The sequence below is a fragment of the Vulpes vulpes genome, unplaced genomic scaffold (genome assembly GCF_048418805.1).
Source record: "Vulpes vulpes isolate BD-2025 unplaced genomic scaffold, VulVul3 u000000707, whole genome shotgun sequence".
Taxonomy (NCBI): Eukaryota; Metazoa; Chordata; class Mammalia; order Carnivora; family Canidae; genus Vulpes; species Vulpes vulpes.
Genome location: NW_027325785.1, coordinates 32,771 through 60,513, shown reverse-complemented (window position 1 = coordinate 60,513; position 27,743 = coordinate 32,771). Strand labels below are relative to the sequence as shown.

Here is a 27,743-nt window from a genome sequence, read left to right as displayed (position 1 = left end):
CTGATCACTCCAGTAGAAAACAAACATCTCCAGGTTCAGTGTCTCCTGTTGCATTGCAAAGACAGTAACTGATGGCACAGGAAATACTGACCTTCAATCTGATCTAGTCTCTAGGTTTAACCATCAGAATGAAGGATATGAGGAAGAACTCTTCAACACCATAACGATGGTATTAGCCAACAGCACAACGTGGAGAGTTGTACCCAACAAATGACTCCGTGTCCCTCCTCTAGCCACCACAATGAACACGCTCTAGAATGACAATGGTGAAAATAAGGCTAAGTGAATGAAAATACACTAACCTCCCTTCTTCCTTAGATTCAGGCCAGAAGATCATTAAAAGAAGTCTTTTCAGAAGGTTAGCCTCTTGGTGCTGCGGTGCTACTTGCTGCAACAAGTGCACACCTGAGCCTTCTGCAGATCCCAGACAGCGCTTTGGAGTTCCCTCTCGTGGATATCTGTAGTAATGACAACTTGCCCTTCCCAATTCTGGTAGGTCTCAGTTTGGTCTTTTATTGCCTTCCTGAGGAGGGGGACCTCGGAGAGGCCAAGTGTTCTCATGCAAACTTACCCCAAATGGGGAAACCTATAGACAGCCCCTGGCTGTGGCTGAGAAGCTTTGGTAGTGTCATTTGATTTATCTATTGCAGAGTCATGAGGCCAATACAGCAGGACAACTTTTTGTCCATTCCACTTTTTTCCAGAGACCCACGTAGGCCTGTTCAGATCAGTCAAAATGGACTCTGTGCATGAATCATCTTCACATTTTCCCATTGCCTTCTGAACTCACAGTAGTCTCCAGTCTCTTTCAACTGAGTCTACCTAATCTAACAACTGAAAACATCTTACCTAAGACTAAAGACACATCCTGTGCCAAATATGAATCCATGAATCCTAACAGAATTTGTTAAATGACAGTCACAGAGGCATCTTCAAAAAATCAGCCAATATAAAATCATGCAGAATCCTAAAGCAGAAACTAAATTCTGGGGACAGAGTTAACTTGGACTGAGCAATTCATTTCTTAATTTTGAAGAGAAGATCCTGAGAATACTGATAAACTGTAAAAGGATAATTGCATAATCTAGAATGAATGACAGGCAATTAGGTGTTCCCCATTGGCCTTTACCATACCTGGGAGTAAGGTGTGTGTAATCATTAGTTAATATGCACTTAGTGATACAGTTAAGGTTTAACATGTCTAAAAGTAAAACAAAGGTACTTAGAATGACTATCTGACTTTATTCCAGAAAGAAAGTTACTCACAGGCTACCAGTATAAGAAAGCTAATTCTCATAATTGGTGGATCAATTACCATGATGAATCTCTCTCTCTCTCTCTCTCTCTCTCTCTCTCTCTCTCTCTCTCTCTCTCTCTCTCTAATAAGACTCAGTTTTTATTCATACGAGGAACATGTAAGAATTTGGTGAATGGAATATATATCAGTACAAGAAACCAGCTTTTTTTTCAGAGAGCACTGAACAATGCCTTTTATATTTTTCTGTAATTCTTTCTATGCTAGTCGAATGGGCCAATAAATACTCTGAAGATTTATAGTGGATGGTGAGTCTTTTCCAGTTTTGTTTTGTTTTACTTACCCATAGCATAACTGGTGCTACGAACAAATTGGTTTTTTCGTAGTCTTGGGCCTCAATGTCAGTATTAATTTAGTTGGCTTGCTCTTTTAAAGAATGAAGTCATTCCTTTGTCAAATAAAAGAAACAAGTAGAAAAACCAAATTGCCAAAGGAAAATTGTAATTTCTTAAAGTGGATAAAGAGAAACTGCTTTATAAGAATGGGAGGTTTTCCAAAATGTAAAAGTGTAAAACTAGTTGGGGGAAAAAAAAAAAACATAACAAAGCAACATCATCCTCAGGATAATAATTATCTCTGGGCAAGGAAAGACCAGGATTAGGAGAAAGGGGAAAGAAAGAAACTCCAAGCACACATACATCAATTTAAATTCTTGGAAGATTTCAAAATGCTTACACTTCACCATGTGCTTCATACTAATGAAGAACATGTTGTAGGTAACTTGATCATATAAATATCTACCACATACCCATGCACACACAAACGCACACATTGAATTGTATATGTAAACATACAAAACACTGTTCAATGAATAAGTAAATAAACGACAGAAATTTTAGGATTTTGTATTTATTCATAAGAGACCGATAGAGAGGCAGAGACACAGACAGAGGGAGAAGCAGGCTCCTCACAGGCAGCCAGATGCGGGACTCGATCCCCAGACCAGGATCACACCCTGAGCCAAAGGCAGGCAGATGCTCAATCGCTGAGTCACCCAGAGGTCCCTAAACTACAGAAATTCGTAGCATTCAGCAATTTTATCTGTGATTCCTCTGTATTGATGATCTGGTTCACTCAGTCCAAGTGGCTGAACAGTAGTATTCCATTATATGATGATATATGTATGTGTGGGCACATCGAGTCAAACTTTCTAGAGGCTTACCTAGTTTATTAGCTTTCAAAGAAATTGATTTTTTAAATCATCTCCATAAATGTTTTTCCTAGGCTTATTAATTTGTGTTTTGTTTTTATAATTCTGTTGCTTCAACTTTCTTACTCTTTTGATTTCTTCATCTAGCTTCTTGGATTAAATGCTAGCTGATTGTAGTAAATATATTTAAGACTATTCAGAACTTCTAAGTATTGCTTTAGCTATACCTCACAAATTTATTTTTCATATTTTAGTTTGTTGATAAAGCCATTACAGTTTATGATTTTCCTTGTGAAGTCTTTTTTAACCTAGTCATTATTTAAGCATTTGGGTTTTTTTTTTCAGATTTTCTAACCTGTAGGATTTTAATTACTAGTTGTAATAGTTCATTTCTAATTAAACTGCACTGTAATCAGATAATATGGTTTGAATAACTATGACTCTTTGTGACTGAGAGTGTACAGTTGATTTTATAAATATTTACAATGTTGCATGCATGCTTTAGGAGAATGTCTATTCTCTGTTGTATCCTCTTTTGAGTGCAGGGATATGTAAACTCACAATTATGTCATACGTGTTACTCAAATTCTCTATATATTCTCCGAATGTGCAGTTTCTGAGAGAGGTGTTAAATTTTGCCACTATGCTTCTCTGAGCTTTTCACTTTTATTTTGTAATTCTGAGTTTTCGTAGTTGCTGGCTTTTGGTGTTTTATGGTTTAAGTCTATATTATTAGGCACATACAAATTTATAATTTCTATAGCCTTTTCATGAATTATATATTATAGCTTATTTGGTTTATTCACATTAATGCTTCAACTTCATATTCGACTTTCACAGATATTGTTGCACTAGCGTTTTTTTTTTTTTTTTTTTTTGGTTCATATATGCTTAGTCTATTTCTTTTTTTCCCTTTTTATATTTTCTGTTTTAGGTTGTGTGTGTAGCAGTGTCCCCTGTAAGCAGCATATAACTGATTTTTTTATATCCACACTGATAATTTATTTATTTTTTATTTATGATAGTCACAGAGAGAGAGAGAGGCAGAGACACAGGCAGAGAGAGAAGCCCCGGGAACCCGATGTGGGATTCGATCCCAGGTCTCCAGGACCGCGCCCTGGGCCAAAGGCAGGCGCCAAGCCACTTCGCCACCCAGGGATCCCCACACTGATAATTTCTGATGTTTATTAAAGCGATTTAATCTATTACATTTATTGTCATTATAGTATATTTCGAGTTATACTGACAAACCGTATTTTGTGTTTCTTTTTCATTGAAGATTCCTCCTGGTTCCTTTTTTCTTCTTTCCTAAGTTTTGTTAGATTCATAAATCATATTTTTGTATGCTCTGTGTCAATTTTTATTTATATTAGAATTTCTCAGCTATTATGTCTTTGACCAATTTGTTCCAATATTCCTCTATTATCTTTTACAAGAATCCATTAAAATTTTCTGAAACAATGATTCTCAAAGAACACTCGATACGAACAACCTTTTCACTTTTTCTCTTTGTACTGCATCCTGGGTAAAATTCTCAGTTCTTTTTTCCAGTTTATTATTTCCTTAACCTTGGTCATTCTAGAGTTTATTCTTTTACTTTCTTATTTTTTCTTTTCTCCACACCTATATGTTTTCTGGGATTACTAATCAGATCTTTTTCCTATTCATACAATTTTATATTTTTTCAGTAAAGATCATTTCAGGGGCATGTGAGTAGCTCAGTCGGTTGAGTATACAATTCTTGATTTTGGCTCAGGTCATGAGATGGAGCCCCCACATGGGGCTCCTCACTGGGCGGGGAGTCTGCTTGAGATACCTTCTCTTCTTCTCTCCTTCCCTGCTCTCTCTTGCTCATGTGCTCTCTCTTAATTAAATGAAAATCTTTAAAAAGTTCATTTCATTCATTTTCCCCTCTGATTTTGGTACCAAGAAGTAGGTCTTACTGTGACAAATACCTAAAAATGCCAAAGCAGCTTTAGAACTGGGTAAGGGGGAAGGCTGTAGAAGTTTGGAGGGCCACACTGGGAAAAGCCCCATTGCTGTGAAGGAACTATTGGTAGAAATAATAGATGTTGAAGGCGATTCTGGTAAGAGTTCAGAAATAAAAGCAAGAGCTTCAGAGATAGACTGTATCTTTTAGAGAATACATAACTAATCAGAAACAGATTGTTCGAAACATGGATGTTGAAGATCTTTCTGTGAGATCTCAGATGAAAATAAGGAACGTGTTATTGGAAACCATAAACAAGGAGAACCTTGTCATGAAATGGCAGAAACTTGGCTTAACGAGTGTTCTAGTATTTTGTGGAAGTTTGAACTTGGAAGCAATAAAATCAGAGATTTATCTGAGTAGATTGCTCAGGAAAGTTTTAAAGGAGCTTGTTTCTTCCTGACTGCTTATACTAAAATGCAAGAAGAGAGAAATGAGTTGAAGAAGGTATTAAGCAAAAAGAAGTCAGGACTCAAAGATGTGGAAAATTCTCAAGTTTCCGAATTTCTCAGTTTGTCATCTCTGCTCTAGCACTTGTACTCATGCTCTTGCTATCCCTAGACAGTTCCCTTCTTGTCCTCTTCCCATCCATGTCCGACCTATAGAGTCAGCTTCCCAACAAAGTCTGTCTTGATTTGTTCAGTCATGTTGGCATTTTCTCTTGTGAATTTCTGTAGCCTTATAATCATTTTCCTGTGATTTTTGTGACATGTAGTCTTTAAGGCACGTTTCATTTTGTAATTTTACATTTTCTGAAATTGAAATTTCAATTTTACTCTCTTGTCTGTGTATATATCTATATCTTTTTCAGCAATTCTCTGTTTACCCATCAAATGCTTTTTATGGATAACACATATGTAATCCACGGGTCCTAGAATATGAGGAAATAGAAAATGTGACTGCTGAATGGTTCTCAGGTGGTTCTACATGGCACGTACAAGAGCAGGGCTAGAGCAGTGGGAAATTTAAGCAAACCAGTGGAGCCTTGCTCTGGTCACTCCACAGCCTTGAACAAGCAGCTCAACTCTTTTTTTATACTTTTTGCTTTATTACTTCATTTTTGGATCTGAGCAAAAAGTTTTGTGAACCCAAAAATATTGGTATAAATGTGTAGTATGTTTTAGCTTTGTCTCTCTTAGGAGAACACAGGCTTCTGCTCCCAAAGAGACTGGCACAGTTATGTCTAGATAATTGGGTCAGCTTATTCTTGATTGGTTTGTGTGCAAACATGCAGACTACATCCATAGTCATCACTCCTCTTAATCTTTCAAACATCTCTGTGCCAATCTCCTAAATGTTAGTTCCCTTCTAACATTTTCTTTAAAAAATGGTGCCTCAGGCCTCCCAGAATGAACACAAATTTTATAGCATTAATGGTTCTTTGCAGACAGCAAATTTTAGATTTCTTTCCAAAGCACATTAATGGGTGTTAAGAAAATCTGTAAATGGTTATAATTTAAGAAGAAAGTATTATCCTTAAGAGAAGATTAGAATTTGGAGGGAAAAACAACCACAATTTTTATCTAGAAACTTTTTATCTTCTCCCTCTGCCCCTTCTCCTGCATGCTCTCAATCAATCAATCAATCAATCAATCATTCAATAAAATCTTTATTTCAAAAGAGGAAATGGGCTCACACAATTGTGGAGTCTGGCAAGTCTCAAATCTATAGGGCAAGCTTGCAGGCTAGAAATTCAGGTAAGAATTGATGTTATAGTCTTGAGCCCAAATTGCACAGGCAAATGAGACATTCAGGCAAGGTTTCTATGGCACAGTCTTGAGGCTGAATTCCTTCTTCTATTGGAAACTGGTCTTTGCTCTTAAGGCCTTCAACTGTTTGGATGATGCCCCCCACCCACACACACACACTACGGAATGTAATCTGCTTTACTCAAAGCCTACTAATTTAAATCTTATTCACATCTAATATATTCACAGTAACGTCTACACTAGTTCTTGACCAAACTATTGGGCACCATAGCATAACCACAATAACACATAAAATTAACCATCACGGTGTGTCATTGTCTATTAGGCTCTGTTTTCTACCTCTTTTCCTCACTCAGCTCTACTTCATTTCACCTTACTCCACCAAATAAAATGCAATATGATTTCAGCTTTGTAAGGGTCTCCAATCTGCTACAGACCTAAAACCTCTGAACTAATCAGGAGTTCAAAGAGCTCTCTAGATGACACAGCCACAAAGACCAAATTCCCAACAGCTTTGTGTATCAGAGGTTTTCCTGCATGGTAGGTTTGGTGGAAGAGACAATGAGTGAAAAAAGCAAATGTCTATGAGGCAGGCTGATCTCAAAATGTTAATACACATTTGCCACTGAATTCACATCATGGATGGTGTATCATTTGTGTCATTATTGCTCGAAGTAAATTTTCTTGAAGTCTTTAAACCTGTACCCTGATACATATGTCAAGACTGATGGAGAGTCGCTAGGTAAGGGTGGATCTGAGCTGCTCTTTCATTCTGTATTTGGAATCTCAGCAGTCATCTCCTGGATTTTTTTTAGAGCAGAACTGATACAGCATCAGGGGCATTTCAAACTCTGTCGAAATGACATTTGAAAGCATTCAAATGAATGCAAGTAGCTGCATAAAGTAAGCACTAAAACGTGAGATTAACTATTGCTATGCTTCATGAGCCCTTTCACGTTTTTCTTCTAGCACCGTGGTAATAATAAAACTTAATCGTAGCAGCCTTGGCAGTTTAAAAACAGCACATATGTATTTCCACATTTGATTCTTCCTCCAAATAGCACCATGGACAAATATTGTTCGACAGATATGAAACTGGGGGCTCAGAATTCAGATTTCACTTGCGGAAAACAAATAGCAAATACTGGGTCAGAAGTAGATCACAGCTTTATCCACTATATCATCTCGTCTGTTAAACATTCTCAATTGCTGTTCTGGGAAATAAAAATCATTATGTTTCCAAAGTAAATTATGAACCAACAGCCCCGAACGACTTGTGTTAGAGGTAACAGTTCTTACACAAGAAAAAAAAAAAAGCAACTATTTGTGGCATTACCATGAAAGTCTCTTACTGTGAACTGTCAGAGAAAAAAATTAAATTTACAAGACTCTCATTGATTTAAAATGTAACATAAAAAAACTAGAAGAAAAAAGAAATGGTGTTTTGTGTTATGATGATGAAGTAATTTTCTTTTGTGTCTGGTAATTGCATTGGAAAACATTTTTAAAAAATAAGTACAACTCACACTTAACTACATCTTTGAAGAAGTAGAGGAAGGAGGATATTCATTCAGAGGATCAGCTTGATCTTTGCTTCTTTCACAGAGATCAAAAGACTTACTCTTATTTGAGAGGGAAAAGCAGAATTCCATTAGGACTGAGATGAAGGATGCTGGGAGCAGAGTAGCTGCCTTCTCAGTGCTTCCTAATTGGGTATCCTATCTCCAGAAGATACTCTTAATGGATTCTTCAAAATCTTAATTCCAGTAATTAAGCCATTTAGACATTGGAAGGATGTTAAACAGAGTCCAGTAAGAGCAACAGGATTCAAAGTCACTGCAAATGACTAGAGTGGCAAAGAGATAAATGGATTGGAAAACAGGAAACTTTTTTCCTGGCCCTCTAAAGTTAATCTGCAGTGCCTCAAATGAGTTCATTTATCATTCATGGGCCAGATAATAGGTCTCAGAAATCTCAGAACTGGTTCTCTCTATATAAATCCATCCTTTGTTTTAGAAACAAATCCTAATTTTTCCCATTCTGTCCTCATCAGCACGCTGACTTCCGAGCCCAGCCAAACTCAGAATTTGTGGACTTCAGTGTAGTTAGGGGCCCGAATAATGTGACAAAATGTTCTTAGTTTTACTAAAATCAAACTCATCACACATATTACAGTAAGTTCTGAAGTTGGTTATGTTCTTTTTTTTTCTTTAAGCACAACCACAACAAAAGTGATAAAGCCCCAACTGTATTTTCTTTCCAATGACAATGAACAATGAAATGTTCTCTGTTTCTGAGAGGATCATGTGTTCTATAGAAAGTAATTTAATAAAAAAAAAAGAACATCATTTAAGAAGGCACATCTTAGAGCAGTACAGACATTTAAAATTTGGGCCACGTATTTATGTTTTAAACTGCAGTTCTTACTCATTCTCTATCTTTTGCCATTTGCTTATCTCATTGGACAAGCATATTCTCAATAGCCGGTATCTCTTTCTCCATATATGGAACACTAATCACATACAGTTGAAAATCAGGAGGAAAATTAGCATTCTGTAAACACCAGTCACTTTCTTTCATGGTGCTTCACTTTATTTACTATAGAGATTTTATCGATATTGCCTGGAGTGACTTGCTCTTTTGTTGAGTTTATGGTTAATTTGTATCTCAACAGACTGTAAGTTCCATGAAAGCAGAGCCATTTTCTGTCACGTGTTCTTCTAGAGCCTGAGCCCCAAAGAGGTGTGCTTGGCACATAGTTTTGTTTTGTTTTTGTTGTTTTAGAGAGAGAGAGAAAGCTTATGCGTGGGGGTGGGGTGGGGGGGGCAGAGAGAGGGAGAAAGAAAATCCACGCTCAGCATGGAGCCAATATGGGGCTCCATCTCATGACCCTGAGATTATGACCTGAGCCAAAATCAAGAGTAGGACACTTAACCAATTGACACTTAGCCCACCTGGCTGCCCCAAGGTATTCATGTATTTTAATAAACTCCAGGCACAGGACTAGACACATTGTGGACATTACCTCATTTAATTCTCAGAGTGATCTTGAAATGTAAATATATTAGCCCTTTTTCACAATGAGGAACCAAGGCTTAAAGGAATTAAGTAACTTGTGAAAAATCAAACAATTACGAATTTAGGTGTGCTGTGTGTTCTGTTTGGGGACCATGTTACAAGAAATGTTCCCAAAGTAGGCCATGGCTATAAACAAGATGATTATGGGGACTAAACAAAGTGGTCTTAAGTAACAACAGCATCAGACCATAAAAAAATTATTCCCTTTAAAACTTCTTTGTAATTAACTTTATTACATCAAGGATAAAGTCTCAAACTGGTGCCAGTTTGTATATATTGCTCCCGCAGTAATTGCTACTCTCTTCTTCTCTCTCTCTGTCTCCTTATTTCACTTAAGGGCAGGGAAGAATATAAACCCAGACTTTGTTTGCAGTGTACAAATCTTCTACAACTTACTTAAGGCAATTAGTTCTGGTTTCTGATTTGCACTAGTTACAGAGTTCCATCATCAATAAAATTTTAGATAAAAGCCTTAAATTTACTTAAGGAAAGTATTAATTAGATAAGAGTACAGGTGGGCAGCCCTGGAGGCTCAGCGGTTTAGCACTGGCTTTGGCCCAGGTTGTGGTCCTGAAGACAAAGGATCAAGTCCCACATTGGGCTCCCTGCATGGAGCCTGCTTCTCCCTCTGCCTGTGTCTCTGCACATATATATATCATGAGTAAATAAATAAAATTTAAAAAATACCTGTGAAAATTGGTTGACCTTGAAAGGAGTTCTGCTGCTATATTACATTGTTTGTTATAACTTATCTTCAAACACAGAGCTAAGCACCTACTTTAAAGCTACAAGCTTGGGGCATAGATGCTTTTTAGGAATCGCAGCCTCAAAGAAAAAAAAAAGGAATCGCAGCCTCTTTATGTGAATTTGAGTGTCAATTGAAGAATTCATAACATAGTCTATAGGCAGAAAAATTATTTTGAGACTTGCAAACTACAACGTATGGAAAATCCCACCCTCACTGTTCTACCTGCCTGTGTACATACCCTGTGAACTAAGGGCTCTAATCTTCATGCATTTGCAAATGAAGGCTTCTGGTGCCAGTGCCACTTTAACAGCTCTTCTTCTTGCCATCATACTAAAATAATGTTACCTTTCATTATTTACTAAACTTCTCTGCCAAGGAGGGTGATGTTTTACATCATTTAGTATTGTAGGAGTAGCATGGTTGACTTTTTATTGCTTTGTTTTGTACTAGGCAAAGAGAATATTCAGAATATTTGGCATTTAATGGAAATAGGAATTACTAAGTGAGGACAAGTTTTTATGACCGCTTGGATCAAAGTCCAGAAACAGAAGTCTTACACTTCCGTGTAGCTTTCAGCGATAGACTTTTTATTTGACACTGCAAAACTGTGCTGAATTAGTTCACATTCCTGGTCCTGTGTCTAGGATTTTTTTCACTTCTTTTCTTTTCTTCTCTCTTTCTTTGTTTCTGTCATAATTTTTCTCATCTCTAAAAGCTGTAATATTCTTATTTGCAAAATAGTTCTATTAAAATCAGATGAAATAAATTTAACACCAATAAAAGATAAATGTATTATAAAAAATTCAAATGAAATAAAATCAGATGATAGATATCAAATAAATATTGCCATCCACTTTTTCAAAAGATACTGTTTCTGTGAATATATAGGAATATAATTCCAATTATCAGATAAATGATTTGTGAGGCATATGTTATTAAGTTGTCACTAGTGTTGAAGATAATAAAACTCTATGGTTATTGACTCAGTCTGACTTCGGTCTTATTTATAATAATTTTATGGTGGTAATTCTGATGCGGTGATGACCTTTTCTTTTTGTATGGTTTATAAACAGCGTTCATATAGCCAGCTTTAAGCTGCTCTTTAGTACTCACCTCAAGATGTGCAGTTTTTAGTATTTTGAATATGTTGTGCAACAAAATTTTCTTTTTAGTAATTCCACCTAAATATTTAAAATATCTGAAACTGGCTTTTAAGTTTCAAAGGTAGAATTTGTACGTTCATCCTTATCTGAATACAGAGAAGGTTTCCTAAGGTTTGAAACACAAAATAACTTAGGACTTTGCTTGAACTTCCTACTGCATTTTAAGAATGCTCAAGAAAGATTTCTTCTGTAGTTGAAAAGGCTACACAGAACTGTTTGGTGTTTATTACTTTATCCCCCAAACATTTTTCAACCTAATATTTTATTAAACCTGTAACTGTTATGTCGAATTAGATGTGTTCTTTGTTCTCAGAGCTGATTGTAGGATGACAGCCTCTTCCTAGGAGGAAAGTCTTCCATAAGGACCACTGGGCAATTAAACAAATCACTGAGTTGATTGATCGTGGAGGGTTCAAAACGACTAATTTCTGAATTTAGGATGCAGTCTAGTTACTGACTTTGCAGGACTTCCTATGAAATTAGTTTAGCTGGATAGATGCGGATTCAGTTGACCAGTGTTTACAGCTGATTGATGTGGTCGTGGTGATATCTGTTATATCAGGCTCTGAGTAAAAAGCGCCTGTGAGCTACATACCTAGGAATAAAAAATGAAGGAAGGCTTTCCAATATAGGAGTCATTCATTTGATATTTAGCTCTGTAATCTTATTTACCGACTTGGTATTCCCACTTAACTTGAACTATATATATTTTTTTTACGATGTAAGTGCTTTATTCATTTTCTCTAACTGGTAGAAATTTACGCTTACTGCCAAGCAAATGTTTAAGGCAGGTAAAGCCAAGTACTCACTTGGCTTAAGTTTTGACACTGCAAAACTGTGCTGAATTAGTTAAGAACTTGAGTTCTTAAGAGTCATTTTGCTAAGTATTCTAAAAACCTTTTAAGAAGCTCTTAAGGATATCTATTTATTTCTCTGGTTTGTAGTTTGTACTGAACATGCTATTTAAAGTGTTATGTGCCATTGGTAGCTTCTGTTTTCCTCGAGACTTTTCCTCTGATTCTGAATTGTAAAGTCAACCTTTTGGAAATTACCTTTTCTGAATAATTTTATTAAAACTAAACTTGGGACTGAAAAGATCCTCTTCTAGTATCATATCTCTAGTGATAACTATAAAAAATAGCCATCCTTATTTCTGCTCTCTGTACATATACCGAGGTATAAGAAAAGATCCGGATCTCTTAAGCTGATGAAATAATTAAAACACACACACACACACACACACACACACACACAGAATTTTTGCACTTTAGAGTTAGAGAGGATCATGAAATCCGGTGTTTCTCAGACTTAAGTAGTGTTCCCCTGCTAAAGACAGTCTTATTCATCTCTAGCATATTAGAAAGCATTTGGTCATAAGTAACATAAACCCTACTTGGATGCATATAAAATTGACTTACATGATTAAGTGCCTGGAGATTGGTTTGGTTATGAAATTGAGCTGATCAAATACCCGTCAAGATTCTGTTTGTCTGTATGTCTGTTTAATCTGTTTGTCCTTCCTTCAGTCCATCCATTCACCTCTTCTTCCTTCTTTCTTTCCTTCTGTCCATCTACCCTTCCAGTTTTTGGTCTTATGCTGTGTTGGCTTTATTCTGTACGTTTTCTTTATAGGCTGGAAGCCTTTTTGGTGCAACTTTCGGTGGCTCTTAATATTCTGAAACTAGAGAAATACCTTGTTATTTGTGTCAGTCCTCTCAAAATTACTCTGGCCCTGCTTGGGTCATGTGCCAGCTCTGGACCAATCACTGTGTCCAGAAGAATAGGTTTATCCAAGGGGTGGATAAGCCACAATCTGAAATGCCTTTGGGGGAGAGGGAATTTCCTAAAAGAAAGCGATGTAGACACAGCAAGAAGTTCCAGATACCTACCATCTAGTGCCGGGCTTCCTTTTATTTAATGTTAGTTAAACGTGGAATTCTTAAGAGCTGGTATAATGCTGCCATAATTACAGCATTTTTCCAATTGTAATACCAAAATAAATTTGTGAGTTAATTACGAACTAAAATGGTACAACCCCAGCCAGATACAAGTTGACAGCATTTATTAAATCACCCTTTTAGAGTGAATCTGGCCCTGCCTGCCCAGTAAAGGGTCTGCTGAGGTCAGCTCACCTTTGCTACAGTTGCCTTAATGATGATTGACTTCTTCCCCTGGGTCTGCTCAGTCAGGAAGCTTTTATTCCAATAGCACAGCATACCAACTTTGGGTTTTCCTTGGTCTGAAAGCATATTTGCATATCAAGGTGGTCTCTTTTCAAGATTTCCCTTTGTTCTGCGACCATTAAACTGCAGTGTGATTGTGAACACAAATATATACCTGACTGCCAAAATTGCAGGACAGTGCTTGATTCCAAGGTGGTCATCCCAGTATTTTAAAGTATACTTCTTTCACCTTCTTTCTCTCCTCCTCCTCCTCCTCCTCCTCCTCCTCCTCCTCCTCCTCCTTCTTCTTCTTCTTCTTCTTATTATTATTATTATTATTATTATTATTATTATTATTATCATCAGTGTGGAAACACAAAATTTAAGACACTTTCATAGAAAAATTACAGATCTCCACAACACACTTGTTTGGGGTCCCTCCAATTGGAGGTGCCCCCAAGTGCCAAACCAGCACAGTCTTTCCCATATCTCAGCTGCAAAACAAATCAGTTTACATATTTACAGCATAGACGTCAGTGACTATGTTTTCTTTCAGAGATAAGTAGGATTTCCTTTAAGGAATATTTTTCACACATGTGTTTGTGAGTGCACGGAAATTTACAGAACACATCTCTTTCAACTCTCAGTCAAGTGTGAATGTAAAACCACATGAAGCAGTTATGCATTTAATTTGTATTGGGTCCCAGTTAGCTTCTCAGATGTTTTCATAGCTGGAGAAAACTTGGAAATACTAGATAACTTCAGGCAGAGCGTTCATGTCCTTTCCATGCCAGATCCAAGAGAACTAATCACTGTAATATCGGAGTAGAGGTTATTTGAGGATATCACTTGGAGGTGCTCCGAATCTCCCCAGCTTCATATAATAGCCTATTATAGTGTAGTCATCTTTTCTTTATCTAAAGCAGTACTCCTCAAAGGGGATGCTGTGGGGGTACCTAGGTGGTCTAGTTGGTTAAGTGTCCAGCTCTTGATTTTGGCTCTGGTCATGACCTGAGGGTTGTGAGATCAAGCCCCACCTTGGACTCCATCCTGGGCATGGACCCTGCTTAAGATTCTCTCTCTCTCCCTCTCACTTTTTTCCCTCCCCAGCTTCTCTCTCTCCCCCTCTCAAAAAGAAAAGGTGAGGGATGCTATTGGAGTTCGATGGTGGCTTTTTTATGTTGTTTTGAGACACTGTACAACACATTGCAGGATATTTAACATCCCAAGGCCCCAGACACTAATTGCCAGAGTGCCCCCATCATACTGACCCACATTTCCAAATGCCCCCAAGGACATACTATTACGTACATACTACTTGGTTAGAAGCCATTGTTCCAAACTCTTTCATATTGATTTCTACTGATGAATACTGTGTAAGGGCCCCAGATAGGACAAATCTTAGCTTCAAACCCTGGAGCTATCTCTTTCAAAGAGTATGACCTTAGGTGCTTCATTTGCCTCCTCTGTAAAATGGGGATAGCATTTACTTTGTAGGGTTCTTAAGAAATTTAAAGGAAATAATGTATATTTTCTTCTCTCTCCTAGAATGAATTTCAGTAGTTTACTCTTTTTTCTTTATCTTGAGAATCATCAGCACCTTAAATATAATCACAGACAGTCATTGCTTTATTCTGGCAAGTGGGAATTAGAACAAATGAATGGTGATTTTATAGATTTTAAGCGTCCTTATTTTTTACATGAATGTTAATTAATGATTTGAACAGAACCATTTGTGAATTCTGTGAGGTACTGGAAAAGGAAGTGGAAGGGGAGCTCAGACCTCCCAGTGCTGTCCCCAGCATTGGAATTGGCCCAAATTAATAACCCTCAGCTTTAAAGTGAGAGAGGGTAGGGAATCAAAGCAGAGACATTCATTAGTGAGCTTAAAAATCTCTTTCAGGTCTCCTAACTCAGGGAAAAGAACTAGGGGTGGTGGAAGGGAAGGTGGGCGGGGGGTGAAGGTGACTGGGTGACAGACACTCAGGAGGGCACTTGAAAGGATGAGCCCTGGGTGTTATTCTATATGTTGGCAAATTGAACACCAATAAAAAAAAATTTATGAATAAAAAACTCTCTGCTCTAAGCATTCTTTTTTTAGGCTTATTTGAGAGAGCAAGAGAGAGAGCATGCACACAAACAAAAGAATACAAGCAGGGGGAGCTGCAGAAGGAGGAGGGAGAAGCTGACTCTCCCCTGAGCAGGGAGCCTGATGCCCATGGTTCCTTGCTCTATCCCAGGACCCTGAGATCATGACTTGAGCCAGAGGCAGATGCTTAACCGACTAAGCCACCAGGTGCCCCAGCACTAAGCATTCTTGATTCTCACAAGGAGAGCAGAGTGTCAGATTCTCAGATTCAATAGTTTTCTTCTTTAACTACTTTCCAAAAATATGAGTAGTGGATGCAGGTCAAATCATTCAAACAGTGTAACTCAAACTGTAAAATTAGGATTGAAGGGCAGGAAAAATATCTAATGTTATATTTATTTTTGTGAGTTATTTTTGTGGTTTTCCTACAGATCATTTTAGCAGATTTCCGTATAGGTGTTTAACCATCCCTTTCCAGACAAATAATTAGTATAATTTTTGTAATTCTGGTTTTAAAGTGATTAATTCACATGACTTATGGAAAAAAGCACTGGACAGAAAGAAAAAGGGATGACACTTTAATAGTAATCTTCAAAACTTGGGAATATGTTGTGTTTTGTGGATTACTCAGGTCCTGCAACTTTTTAATCTACTTGTCTGAAGCATCCTGCAAATCTCCCCAAATATTACTGCTCAAAAACCTGGTGCATAGCCCTCCTGGAGGCCCAAGCTTCAGCATACTTAGAGAATTTCCTCAATTGAGCCCCTTCGGTAGGAGCTATAACAGACCAACTTTAGTTTCCAAATCTGTATCAGAGTGTTAAAGTATTATGTTGTCTAGTACTAAAAACCATTCTGCGATTTAGAATTATGATTATTGTGAAATATTGCAATTGTTTTCATTATAGTTATATATTTTCTCACATTTGTTGTGAGTTTTATCTTTGATATTTTGAAAAAAGGTCCCCCAAATCTATAACTTATTTCTGCAAAAAAAATTAAGTTTTTGATAGTAATGGGAAAACAAGATATGTTCTTATATTTATTTTTCTCAACTAAATATTCAGCTCTTTATTTTTATAAATTATTCAGAAAATTACATCATATATAGTGTAGTTATTATTAGTCTAGGGAGTCTTAATGGTTTTTCAGTACTAAATTGAGAGAAAACAAGCATTGAAAAGACCATTTTATTCCTTTAAGTGTTTCTGTACAGATATTAGTGCTTTTAAAACAGGAGCCTAAGAAGCAGCAGTGGCTAACATCTAGTTGTTCTGTACAAGCCTCTTGAATAATTTTTATTTTTACAAGAAATCACTTTTGAAGGTATACTCCATTTAATAATGTTTGATTAACTGAAAAGTAATATCTATCATGTATTAAAGACTGTATTAGGCATAAGGTTTGTCTGAGACTCTATGCTGTCACGTTATATGTCTCATTTCCTTAAATTTTTAAAAAATATTTATTTATTTATTTATTCTACTTTACATTTTGTGGCTTTTTTATTTTCATGTATCTATTTTTTATTGGTGTTTAATTTGCCAACATATAGAATAACACCCACTGCTCACCCCGTCAAGAGCCCACCTCAGTGCCTGTCACTCAGTCACCCCTACCCCCCGCCCACTACCCCTTCCACCACCCCTAGTTCGTTTCCCAGAGTTAGGAGTCTCTCATGTTCTGTCTCCCTTTCAGATATTTCCCAATTATTTTTCTCCTTTTCCCTTTATTCCCTTTCACTATTTTTTATATTCCCCAAATGAATGAGACCATATAATGTTTGTCCTTCTCTGATTGACTAATCTCACTCAGCATAATACCCTCCAGTTCCATCCACGTCGAAGCAAATGGTGGGTATTTGTCGTTTCTAATGGCTGAGTAACATTCCATTGTATACATAGACCACATCTTCTTTATCCATTCATCTTTCAATGGACACTGAGGCTCCATCCACAGTTTGGCTATTGTGGACATTGCTGCTAGAAACATCAGGGTGCAGGTGTCCCGGCGTTTCATTGCATCTGTATCTTTGGGGTAAATCCCCAGCAGTGCAATTGCTGGGTCTAGGGCAGATATATTTTAAACTCTGAGGAACCTCCACACAGTTTTCCAGAGTGGCTGCACCCTGGAATCCCCTAACTGCAGTTCATATTCCCACTAACAGTGCAGGTGGGTTCCCCTTTCTCCACATCCTCTCCAACATTTGTGGCTTCCTGCTGCGTTAATTTCCCCATTCTCACTGGTGTGAGGTGGTATCTCATTGTGGTTTTGATTTGTATTGCCATGATGGCAAGTGATGCAGAGCATTTTCTCATGTGCGTGTTGGCCATGTCTATGTCTTCTTCTGTGAGATTTCTGTTCATGTCTTTTGCCCATTTCCTGATTGGATTGTTTGTTTCTTTGCTGTTGGGTTTAATAGTTCTTTATAGATCTTGGAAACTAGCCCTTTATCTGAGACATCATTTGCAAATACCTTCTCCCATTCTGTAGGTTGTCTTTTACTTTTGTTGACTGTATCCTTTGCTGTGCAAAAGCTTCTTATCTTGATCAAGTCCCAATAGTTCATTTTTGCTTGTGTTTCTCTTGCAAAAGAAAAGAAAAGAGAAGAGAAGAGAAGAGAAGAGAAGAGAAGAGAAGAAAGAGAAAGAGAATAAAATAAAAGAAAGAGAAAAAAAGAAAAGAAAAAAATGGGTGGGGGGTCAGAAACAAATCAAAAAACAAAAAAAAAACAAGGGGGAGTACCCTTTGATTCTGTGTACTGTAAATCCCTCGACCCCCCTGGAACTTTCCAGTGCTGCTTGGTGAATAATTTGTTTTTCCCCTGTCCCCCTAGCTGGTCTCCTGGGGGAAGGGCCTGCTGTGCTGATTTTCAGGTGTTAGCACTTGGGGGAACTGCTCAGTCCCCTGCCTGCTGCAAGGCTCAGTGAAAGATGTTTAAACTGTTTATCAGGTGAGGCCACTGTGAGGCTCAGTGGGGGTTGTTTACCCCTTGAGGCCTCAGGAGGAGCAACCAGAGTAGTGGCAGCCAGCTCTCCAGCCCTACAGTCAGCTCCCGCAGTAACTCGGGAGCTCTCAGTCTGCAGGGGCCTGGAGACTCCGGGGCGGGGGCACTCATCTGCTCAGCTTGTGGCAGGAGCCTCCTTGTTGTCCTTGGCCCTCGCGGCTTCTACCTGTCAGCGAAGGAGGCCAGATACTGGGCTGTGTCCCCGGCGCCCTGGGCTCCCAGGCCTGTGCTGTTGGAATCCTGCTCCTGCCACGCAACCCCCTTCACGCGGAGCCGCAGCCGGAGCCCCTCCGAGCTACTCCCCGGTCTAGCCAAGTGCACTGCAGCCCTTTAGGCAGCTCGGCTCTGGGGTGTGGCGTGCTGTCCCCGGGGCGCAGGTGTCTGTTAGTGCCTCTGGGAGCCTGAGGGCATCCCCACCCTCCTGGGTCCTGCTCCAACTTCCTGTGAGCCCCTTTCCATCTGGGAAGATTGGTGAAGCTCCTGCTTCTCCGGGACAGGGCTTTCCTGTCCTGGGGACACCGTCCCCAGCCTTAGCCGGCTCCACATGGGGCCCCTTCCCCTTGGATGCTTTTTGTTTCTTTATTTCTTTTTCCCCGTCCTCCTACCTTGATAGATGCATGAAGTCTTCTCACTGTAGCGTTCCAGCTGTTCTCTCTTTAAATCTCAGGCCAAATTGGTAGATTTTGAGGATTATTTGAAGGTTATCTTGGTAATTTGGTGGGGAGAGGTGACTTGGGAACCCTACTCTTCCACCATCTTGCCCAGAATACTTTTCTGACATTCTTCAGCTACACATATTTAGGGCACTAATTACTTGTAATGAAAAACTGACTTAATTTTTCACATCAACCCTTTTAAGTTATTTAACTTCCTGTGTACTGTATTCTGAATGCTGTTCAGTTAAAGAGACTGCGATCTGTAAAAATATGTGTTTTCTATCTGCTTTTCAATCTGGAGATAGGGGATTCCATGGGTCGGGGTTATTGGATAATACCCCTGGAGAAGATATAAACAGGTAGGCCTCGGTGATATGTGTATACGTGTGTATAAGCCCAAAACAGCAAGAATTTTTAACAGAATCCTTTGAAAAATCACTAGGGGTGGTGAAAGGGGAGGAGCGAGGGGGTGGGGGTGATTGGGTGACGGGCACTGAGGGGGGCACTTGACGGGATGAGCACTGGGTGTTATTTTGTATGTTGGCAAATTCAACACCAATAAAAAATAAATTTATTATTAAAAAAAAAAAGAATCCTTTGAGAAATCAATAGAAAAAGCCCTGTGCCCTTTGCTGAAAAACCGTAAATCTCTACTGTCCTAGTGACGATCTTTGTTGATTTCTAAAAATGTGTCTCTCTTGGGTTTAAATCTGAGAACGGTGTGCTGTCAGAATTGATTACATGAGCAGACTTTTTTTTTCTTTGTGCTTCTAAGGATATCCTGAGATCTGTTTAATTGGACACTGAAGGCAGAGCATCTGGCCTAACTTCAGTTAAAAACAAAGGAAAAAATGCCTGTAATTTAATATAAACATATGGTGCCATCTGATTCTCCAAAGATATCCCTACCTTAAATATTAGTGCTTAAAACTAGCTTCTTTTTCTTTTCTTTTCCTTCCCCACCTTAGCTACATTTTTTTTTTTTATGTAACTGGCTTAGGAGGTCTGTGCAAATCAAACAGGGTTTGGGATCGAGATGGTTTTTACTGCAAGATGAGAATATTCACTCATTACAGGCCCCCAGACATGTGGGAGATGATCTTCAGTAGGACAGTAACCAATACACTTCATCTTCATGAAAATTCAAATAAAAGATGATGCTATTTGGAAGACAAGTTTTGACAGGAAAAAATTATATTTTGGCTGCAAAGGTTAGTTAGATGCAGGAAAATGATACTAAGAGGAATATCTTCCTTATTCCTTAGACTTTAAAAATGTTCAATTTATTACCTCAGGGTTTGGTATCAAATTAAAAATAGATAAATGGAGACTTTAATAGTAGCCATCTGTCTGGAGAGTTTTTATTTGGTTTGTCTGGAGAGAGGAAGGATGGCTTAGATTATCTTTGAATGTCTCTTAGATATTTCAAGAGGGGAATGCTGTGGGTAGGGTGGGAAGATACAAATCACATGAGCAGATGATCTTACAGCTTCAGGGAAGTGTTAAGACTGGGAAGGGGAACAAGGCACTTCAGAGTTGGAGGGAACAGGTAGCCTGCAGAGAGGAACTCAGAAGTCATTTGGTTCAGGGTGTTTTGAATAAAATAAATAGTGGTTCTGTTAATGAACAAAAAGAAGTATCTCAGCTATGAATATGTAAGCAACTCTACAGTACACTGCTGTCTATGATCTTGTTGCTATGAGAATATAAGTAATCCTGAATCGATATGTAAAATGGATGTATTGAAAGGGACAGGTTTCATCAGAAGTTTAATATAAAATTAAATGGTGCTTGTCTCCTAAGCTGTGATGTGGTGTGAGATGGTTACAGACAACCAGAGTGAATACATCTAATGGACCGGAAATAAGTCACTAATACTGAATACCTGGACCTGGTTGGAGGCAAAGGGCCTGGGAAAAAGCTGAAATATACAAAGAGCCAACGATGCCCCTGGCCGAGTGTCCTTACTCTAATAAGTCACAGAGAAATCTTTGTTACATTTCACATCTTTGAAGAAAGAATTCCAAATGTCAGACACATCTGATGTATATTGTACTTCCTACTGGGCAGCCAATGTATGACTCAGAGGTAGTTTCTGTGAGTAGTGCTGTCCTCTCCAACGGAGATATGTCCCTGACAGAGCCATTGGGGTTTCCCTACATAAAAAAAAAAGTTGGATTGTGTGGATTCCAACAGTAATGGTGTTCTGGAAGAGAGTGTCTGTTTGTGTAAATGGAGGTCTCAGTCCTTGGATTCCCCAGAAGATTTATGTGGGGATCTGCACTCCAATAAAGATAGCCAGAAAGAATGTAGTAAATGCAAAGCGGTTCGTTAAAGCAAAAAAAGTGCACTTTCAAGGTGGGAGAATAGGCAGGTTCTGAGAGGTGGAACCGGCCCCTAGGTTGTTCTGGAATTGGGTATTACTGGGCCTCTCTGGGCTGGGAGGAGCTGTGATCTGCAGTGAGGTGGTCTCTTAATGGAGGCTGCCTCCAGTCATTTGGGAAACTCCTCCCACAAGTTGGGAGTAAGAGTTTGACCCTCTGAGGTTTGGCAGCCTTCTCCGTGGGGGGGGGGGGATAGAGAGTTGTAGCCATTATGCAAATACATTATAATGAGTCTAGGGGTTACCTTGGGGTAGGGGTGGAAGGGGAGAGAGCATGTTCTACACCTGAGGCATTTGATCTGCCCACCCCAAGGTCTTAGAAACTACAAAGGAGGCCATTGTCTTCCCAGGATTTTTTTTTAATTTTTATTTATTTATGATAGTCACAGAGATAGAGAGAGAGGCAGAGACATAGGCAGAGGGAGAAGCAGGCTCCATGCACCGGGAGCCTGATGTGGGATTCGATCCCGGGTCTCCAGGATCGCGCCCTGGGCCAAAGGCAGGCGCCAAACCGCTGCGCCACCCAGGCATGCCTCTTCCCAGGATTTTAATGTGTAGCTTATTTATCACCAGCCTTGCCTCTGCTCCTCTCCCCATCATTTCCCTTTAAAGACTGGGGACCGTGCCTTAGGGTGTTCCTTCCACTGCTTCAGTCTCCCTTCTGTAAAACAGTCGCAGATTTTAAAATCTGATTCTAAGAAAATTTTTGTTTCAAGAATCTAATGGCATTGCTGCTCATTCTGCTTCATTTAGCTCTTTGTCAAGGTAAACAGTTTTGTTACTGTAGCTACAGAGGAACCGGGAAAGGAGACTTCATACCCAATTATCTAACGTGACTTATTTAATGATTTATTCACTGTCCTTAAAGAACAGTGAGTTGATGTCCTCTTTGAGGAGGGGCATGGAGAGTTCTTTCTATGTATCCCAGCAGTCTTTCTGGACACTTCTGACGTTACCCAATGGGCAGTGAGGGGTAAGCAGCAACATAGCACAGTTTTCAAGTGCCTCCCAAAGGAGATCTCAGTATGAGCTTTCCTAGTGAGAAGTTAAAATTCCCATGGCTTCTCACCTAAACATATGAGATATAAATAGTAGGTGTTTATAGTCCTGAGTTCTTCTTTTAGCAGTTACAATATCAAAAATTAAATTTCTGCTTCTCATGGAGGTCTCACATTTTGTCAGCAAGATTTTTAAATGATTATTGAGGATCCTTTGGCATTTAAGAAAACAGGAATTGTTTGAGACACATGGCAGTGAATGGTATAAAGACAGAACAGGAAAACTGCATTTTTTCTGGACAATATATGCTAAAATCTTGACATATCAGTGTTTGGAGCTCATGTAGCAGATGTTTTGATGTAACAGTCTTTTGGAGGTAACTTGACCTCTGCAGATGGCTTCCTAGTCTGTACATCAGTATGTGGCTGGACCTGTGCAGTTTGTTTGATGTCCCTGCCCCTCATTTTCTTGGTTGCTTCTGTGCCACTCCCGGGGCCTTTCTAATTGCCTTCTATGTGCTGTTCTCTCTGGGTAGGAGCACTCTGTCTCCAGCCCTCCACTGGCCACTGGCCAGTCCCTACCTTCTTTAGAGCTCCTCTCAGGTCAGAGAGGCTGTATCATCTCTTCTGAGATTGCTCAGCTCCCCTCACTCTGCCTCCTTCTGCTCTGCTTGAGTTGTCTTCACAGCTCTTACCTTTCCCTGAAGTGATATCCTATGCTTGTTTGTTCTTAAGTGCTGCAACGATGTCCAGTTCCAGCTGTCTTGTTCACTGAAAGATTCATAGTGCCTTAAGTTGTACCTGGCACATGGTAGGGACTCAGTGAATTATGTCCAGTGAATGCATGATTGTCCAAATGGATCATTGGGAAATTCAGACATTATTAGGCTCGTGGTGCTTTATTTTATTAAATGAAGTTTTGGAGATGTAGAATTTGTTTATCCCCACCCCAAGTCTGCAAAGGTGAATTTATATTCTTATATTTGTGTTACTTGGTATTAGAGATCTGAAGTGCTGATCACTCACTCCTTTCCTCATCCCCTGGATTCCACTGGAATTTAAACACACAGTGAGTTGGATGGAGATTGATTTTTCCATTATTAAACTGAGCACCGCCTGATAACCTGCAGCGTGGGGGCCTTGGAGAAGCTTGAGTTGAAGCAACTTGGTTTCCAGAATGTAAAATGAGCTACCCACTCCTTTGGCAGTTACCTCTCTCCCTCCAACTGAATGTTGAGTGGGTCTGACCAGGAAGCCTTATGGCATGAAACAAAAGACAGAGGGCGCACTGACCTCAACAAGCCATGAGCAGGCCATGAAAAGACAAAATGGAACCTATTTTATTTATCTACTATTTAGAAATGTGAAAATGTGGCTCAGTGGATGTCAGATTCTACTGGTTTCATTGGCAAGTTCTCCTCATATGGAAAAGATTCAGGAAACAGGTGGAGAGTGAAATTGAAAGGATTGCTCCAGCTCTGCCCCCCTCAAGTGGGAACCAAGCAGTATCCCCTTTTCAGTGGGAAAAGGGGGACAGGTTGCAATTATGGTTGTCCCCTGGGTGGTTGCAGTTGCAACACGTCTATTAAAATATACCAACTAACAAATAATTTGAACCAGAAAAGAGCTATCAACTCTGAGAGTTGCTGCAATTGTGAGTCGTCTAGACATCTGCCAAATAAAATAGTAGGTTCTATTTGTACGTATGTTTAAGGGGGAGAATGGATGTTAATCCAGCATCTATTCAACATCTGTCAATAAGAAATGTGTATCCTTATGAGAAAATATCATATCCTACTCTTGATATGTTTAGTATGACTAATACTAACTTCATGTCCAAACTCAGCAGCTTTTTATGTTTCAGGTTCGTGGGAGTAAGGGAGAAGTACTATACATTTTGGATGCTACCAACCCTCGACACTCCAACTGGCTTCGCTTTGTTCATGAGGCACCATCTCAGGAGCAGAAAAACTTGGCTGCCATTCAAGGAAGCTTATTTGCTTCTTATTTGTACTATGTACTGTGAGAGGAATGAACCAATTTATAACTGCACTCCCTGTTTTAAATTTATTCCCAATGACCTGCTTCACATTACAGTAACTAACTCTTAAAGCAGAGAAATCTCATGTATTCAGCATATGCAGAAAAGGGTTAAATCTAGTTGTAAATTGACACCAGATCATTCTCTTTATGAGAATTCTTGAGGGAATGAATTACATGCTCTGATAATGTCCTTGGCAGATCTTGTTTTCAAGTACTTTTGATTCATTCAGTGAACATTTATTGATAGTTTCTTTACTTGATGGTTTATTTGGCTCATAGTGCAATATTCTGTGTTATTACTTGGGAAAGGCTTCATGGAGAAATTTTATTTGGGTATATCCTCATGACTAGATTTTGAGCTTCTCGAGGATAGTGTATTAGCCAGTGTTTCCCAGAGAAATAGAACTGATAGGATCTAGATATCTGTCTTTCTGTCTATCTATTTATATATCTCTCTATCTATCGAAAGATTCATTCCAGGGAATTGGCTCACGTGGTTATGGAGGCTGGCCAAGTCCAGAATATGCAGAACAAGTGTCCCACTTTGAATCTAGAGGCCACAGGCTGACGTAGAAGAACCAGTGTCCCACTTTACACACCGTTAGGCTGGAAGAGCAGATATTCTAGTTTGAAGATCATCAAGCAGGAGAATCCTCTTATGTGGAGGAGGATCACCCTGTTGTTCTGTTCAGGTCTTCAACTGATAGGATGAGGCTCACCCACACTGGAGGACAATTTGCATTAGTCAAGTCCATCTATTTAAATGTTAATCGCATGCCAGAACACCCTCACAGAAACACCCAGAATGATGTTTGAACAGCTATCTGGTGATCCTGTGGCCCAGTCAAGTTAATACATAAAATTAACCATCCTCAGTAGGAACCGTATTTTATTGAATTCCATATCCCTGTATCCTTGCCTAGTGCTGCACATTACATTGGGCTCTGACAGAAACTGTGAGTTGAACATAGCTGATTCCTCAGCAGAAATTCCGCCAAGATGAGAAAAAGTTAAGCAATAAGTTTTTAGAGGAGTCCTCTAATTAAAACTCCTTTATCAGATGGTTAACAGAATGAAGAAACATTGCAATTCACTGGGAAATTGGTTGATTGCATGTGAAAGCACAGCTCCTGGTACCTAAGCTGCAAAAAAAAAGCAAAGCTATGGTTGGCAGAAGTAAGAGAGAAGGGAAAGAATAAGGAAACTAATATTTCTTTAAGAATTTACCATGTGCGGGCAGGCCCAGTGGCTTAGCGGTTTAGCACTGCTTTCTGCCCAGGGCGTGATCCTGGGGACCCGGGATCAAGTCCCATGTCAAACTCCCTGCATGGAGCCTGCTTCTCCGTCTGCCTCTCTCTCACTCTCTCTCTCTCTCTCTCTCTCTAATAAATAAATTAATAATCTTTAAAAACAAAGAATTTACCATGTTTATTGTTCTAGAAGCTTCATTGTACATCATGTCATTTACTCTGATCCGAAAGACTGTAAATTTAATAATTTGCTGAGAGTTATGCTGATTTCACTCCATTCTGAGTGTAAAGTCCACAGTCAGAAGAGGGAAAATGCACAGAATTAGTTTTTAAAGTAACCAGAAAGGATAGTCATCTAGAATATTCCATTTCCTGATGTTATTAGCTAACCATATTTTCTCCATACAGATAAGCATTGGATAACCAATGTAATTACTGTCTTTTTTTGTCTGGATAAATGAGAGATGCCTCTTACAAAAGGCTAGATTGGGCTGGAAAATAGAATCTTTTTGGCAGCTGGAGATATTCAAGCCACTTTTTAGGTTATTCAGGATATACGTTGATCCAACCACAAATTTCAACTGATATTTTTAAATGTGCATACATTAATTTTTTCCAAGCATTTTGTATTTTTTATGGCTTCCTGATGCAGTCCTCTTCCAGCACCTCCAGCATGACCTCACAATTTTAATTTACAAACTCAGTTCAAGTGTCTCCTTGTGAATGTTACTGATATCAAAAAGCCTACATGTAGACTCATGGAATTTACTTTAGGCAAATCCACTGTTTTGTGTTCTTTCTTTATTCTGTGTTTTAGAGAATGTTATTCTGTTTAATCTACATTTTTTCCTTATGCTTAAATAGTAACTCTAACCTTTGCTCAGCTGCCTTTTGTTTGTGACCTTTCTTCCTATTGGTGGTTATGTCTGTATCATCGATAACACTCTAGGTTTGCCCAGACTCCCAAAGGATTGGCTGCTCAGCTTTGAGTTCCCTTTAACTGTATATTTTGCTTGCAATGATCCCTTTAGGTAATGGAATACTATGTCGGTAAGTGTTTATCTCCACCTTTTACCCACATCACTCCTCTAGGCCCTACTTATGTATTTCTTTATAAGGGAACCACCTGCACGTCTCTCTTGTTTAGTAGCCGGTGTTGCAAAGACTCACACAGTTCTCCCGGTCATTCGGTCATTCAGTGTCATACCTGTCTTCTGCTATGTCAGGTGCGCTTCCTTCCTTGAAATAGAGTAGGAATCTACAGAAGATGACTGTTGGCAACTTTGATACTCTCAGAAATTATTGTTCGATTTAAGAGGAGGTGAAGTGGGGGTGGGACTGGAAGAGGATTCATAAACTAGAAGATCTGTGAAGTTTCATATTCAAATTAATTAGAATCTGTTCAGAGGCCAGTGTGAGAGCCTTTTGGTGCACAAGTGATGACAGTGTCTTTAATTCCTTTTAACATTATCTTGGCTTTTCCTTAGAGTGGGATCGAGTGCACTCTGTGTTCCTTGCCACAGAGCACAGTATGGATCTTTGTTCGCTCCCTTGGCGGAACGTCTGTTTTCCTTGAATGCTAGCTGGAGTAGCAGACTGTTCAGGGTTCAGAATCACATCTGAGCTGGGAGCAGAGGACCCAGCTATAATGGGTCACAAGGCTGACAGTGATGTCAGCCTTCTGATTCGGTGGAATAATCTCCTGAGGGTTGCATTCCAGAAACATCGAGCTGGTAGGAGAAGACCATAATGTTTCCTGCTTAACATTATGAATCACTTACATTCCAAATTGTATCTGAAATTTGGGGTATTCAGGAAATTTCTTGTTTGAGCTGTATGTCCCAGGATTGGAGTAAATGAGAAACATTTGTGGCTATGTGGCTTGCTTGGTGGAAAACATCAATAGTTGGTCCAATTTTTTTGGACAAGGGATTAAGAATTTGAAGTCTGTTTTGGCAGAGAATTGGAACTCCTTTTTGGAGACTTAGTTCACTGGTAGTTT

General features: G+C 39.1%; 1 long non-coding RNA gene across 1 annotated transcript; it reads left to right on the top strand.

Moving 5' to 3' along the window:
- The first annotated feature begins 357 nt into the window (after positions 1-357).
- Positions 358-26,624, top strand: LOC140597344 (uncharacterized). Its single transcript, XR_011999201.1, has 2 exons — positions 358-492; positions 24,313-26,624. It is a non-coding gene; the product is annotated as an uncharacterized lncRNA (long non-coding RNA).
- Positions 26,625-27,743: the final 1,119 nt, after the last annotated feature.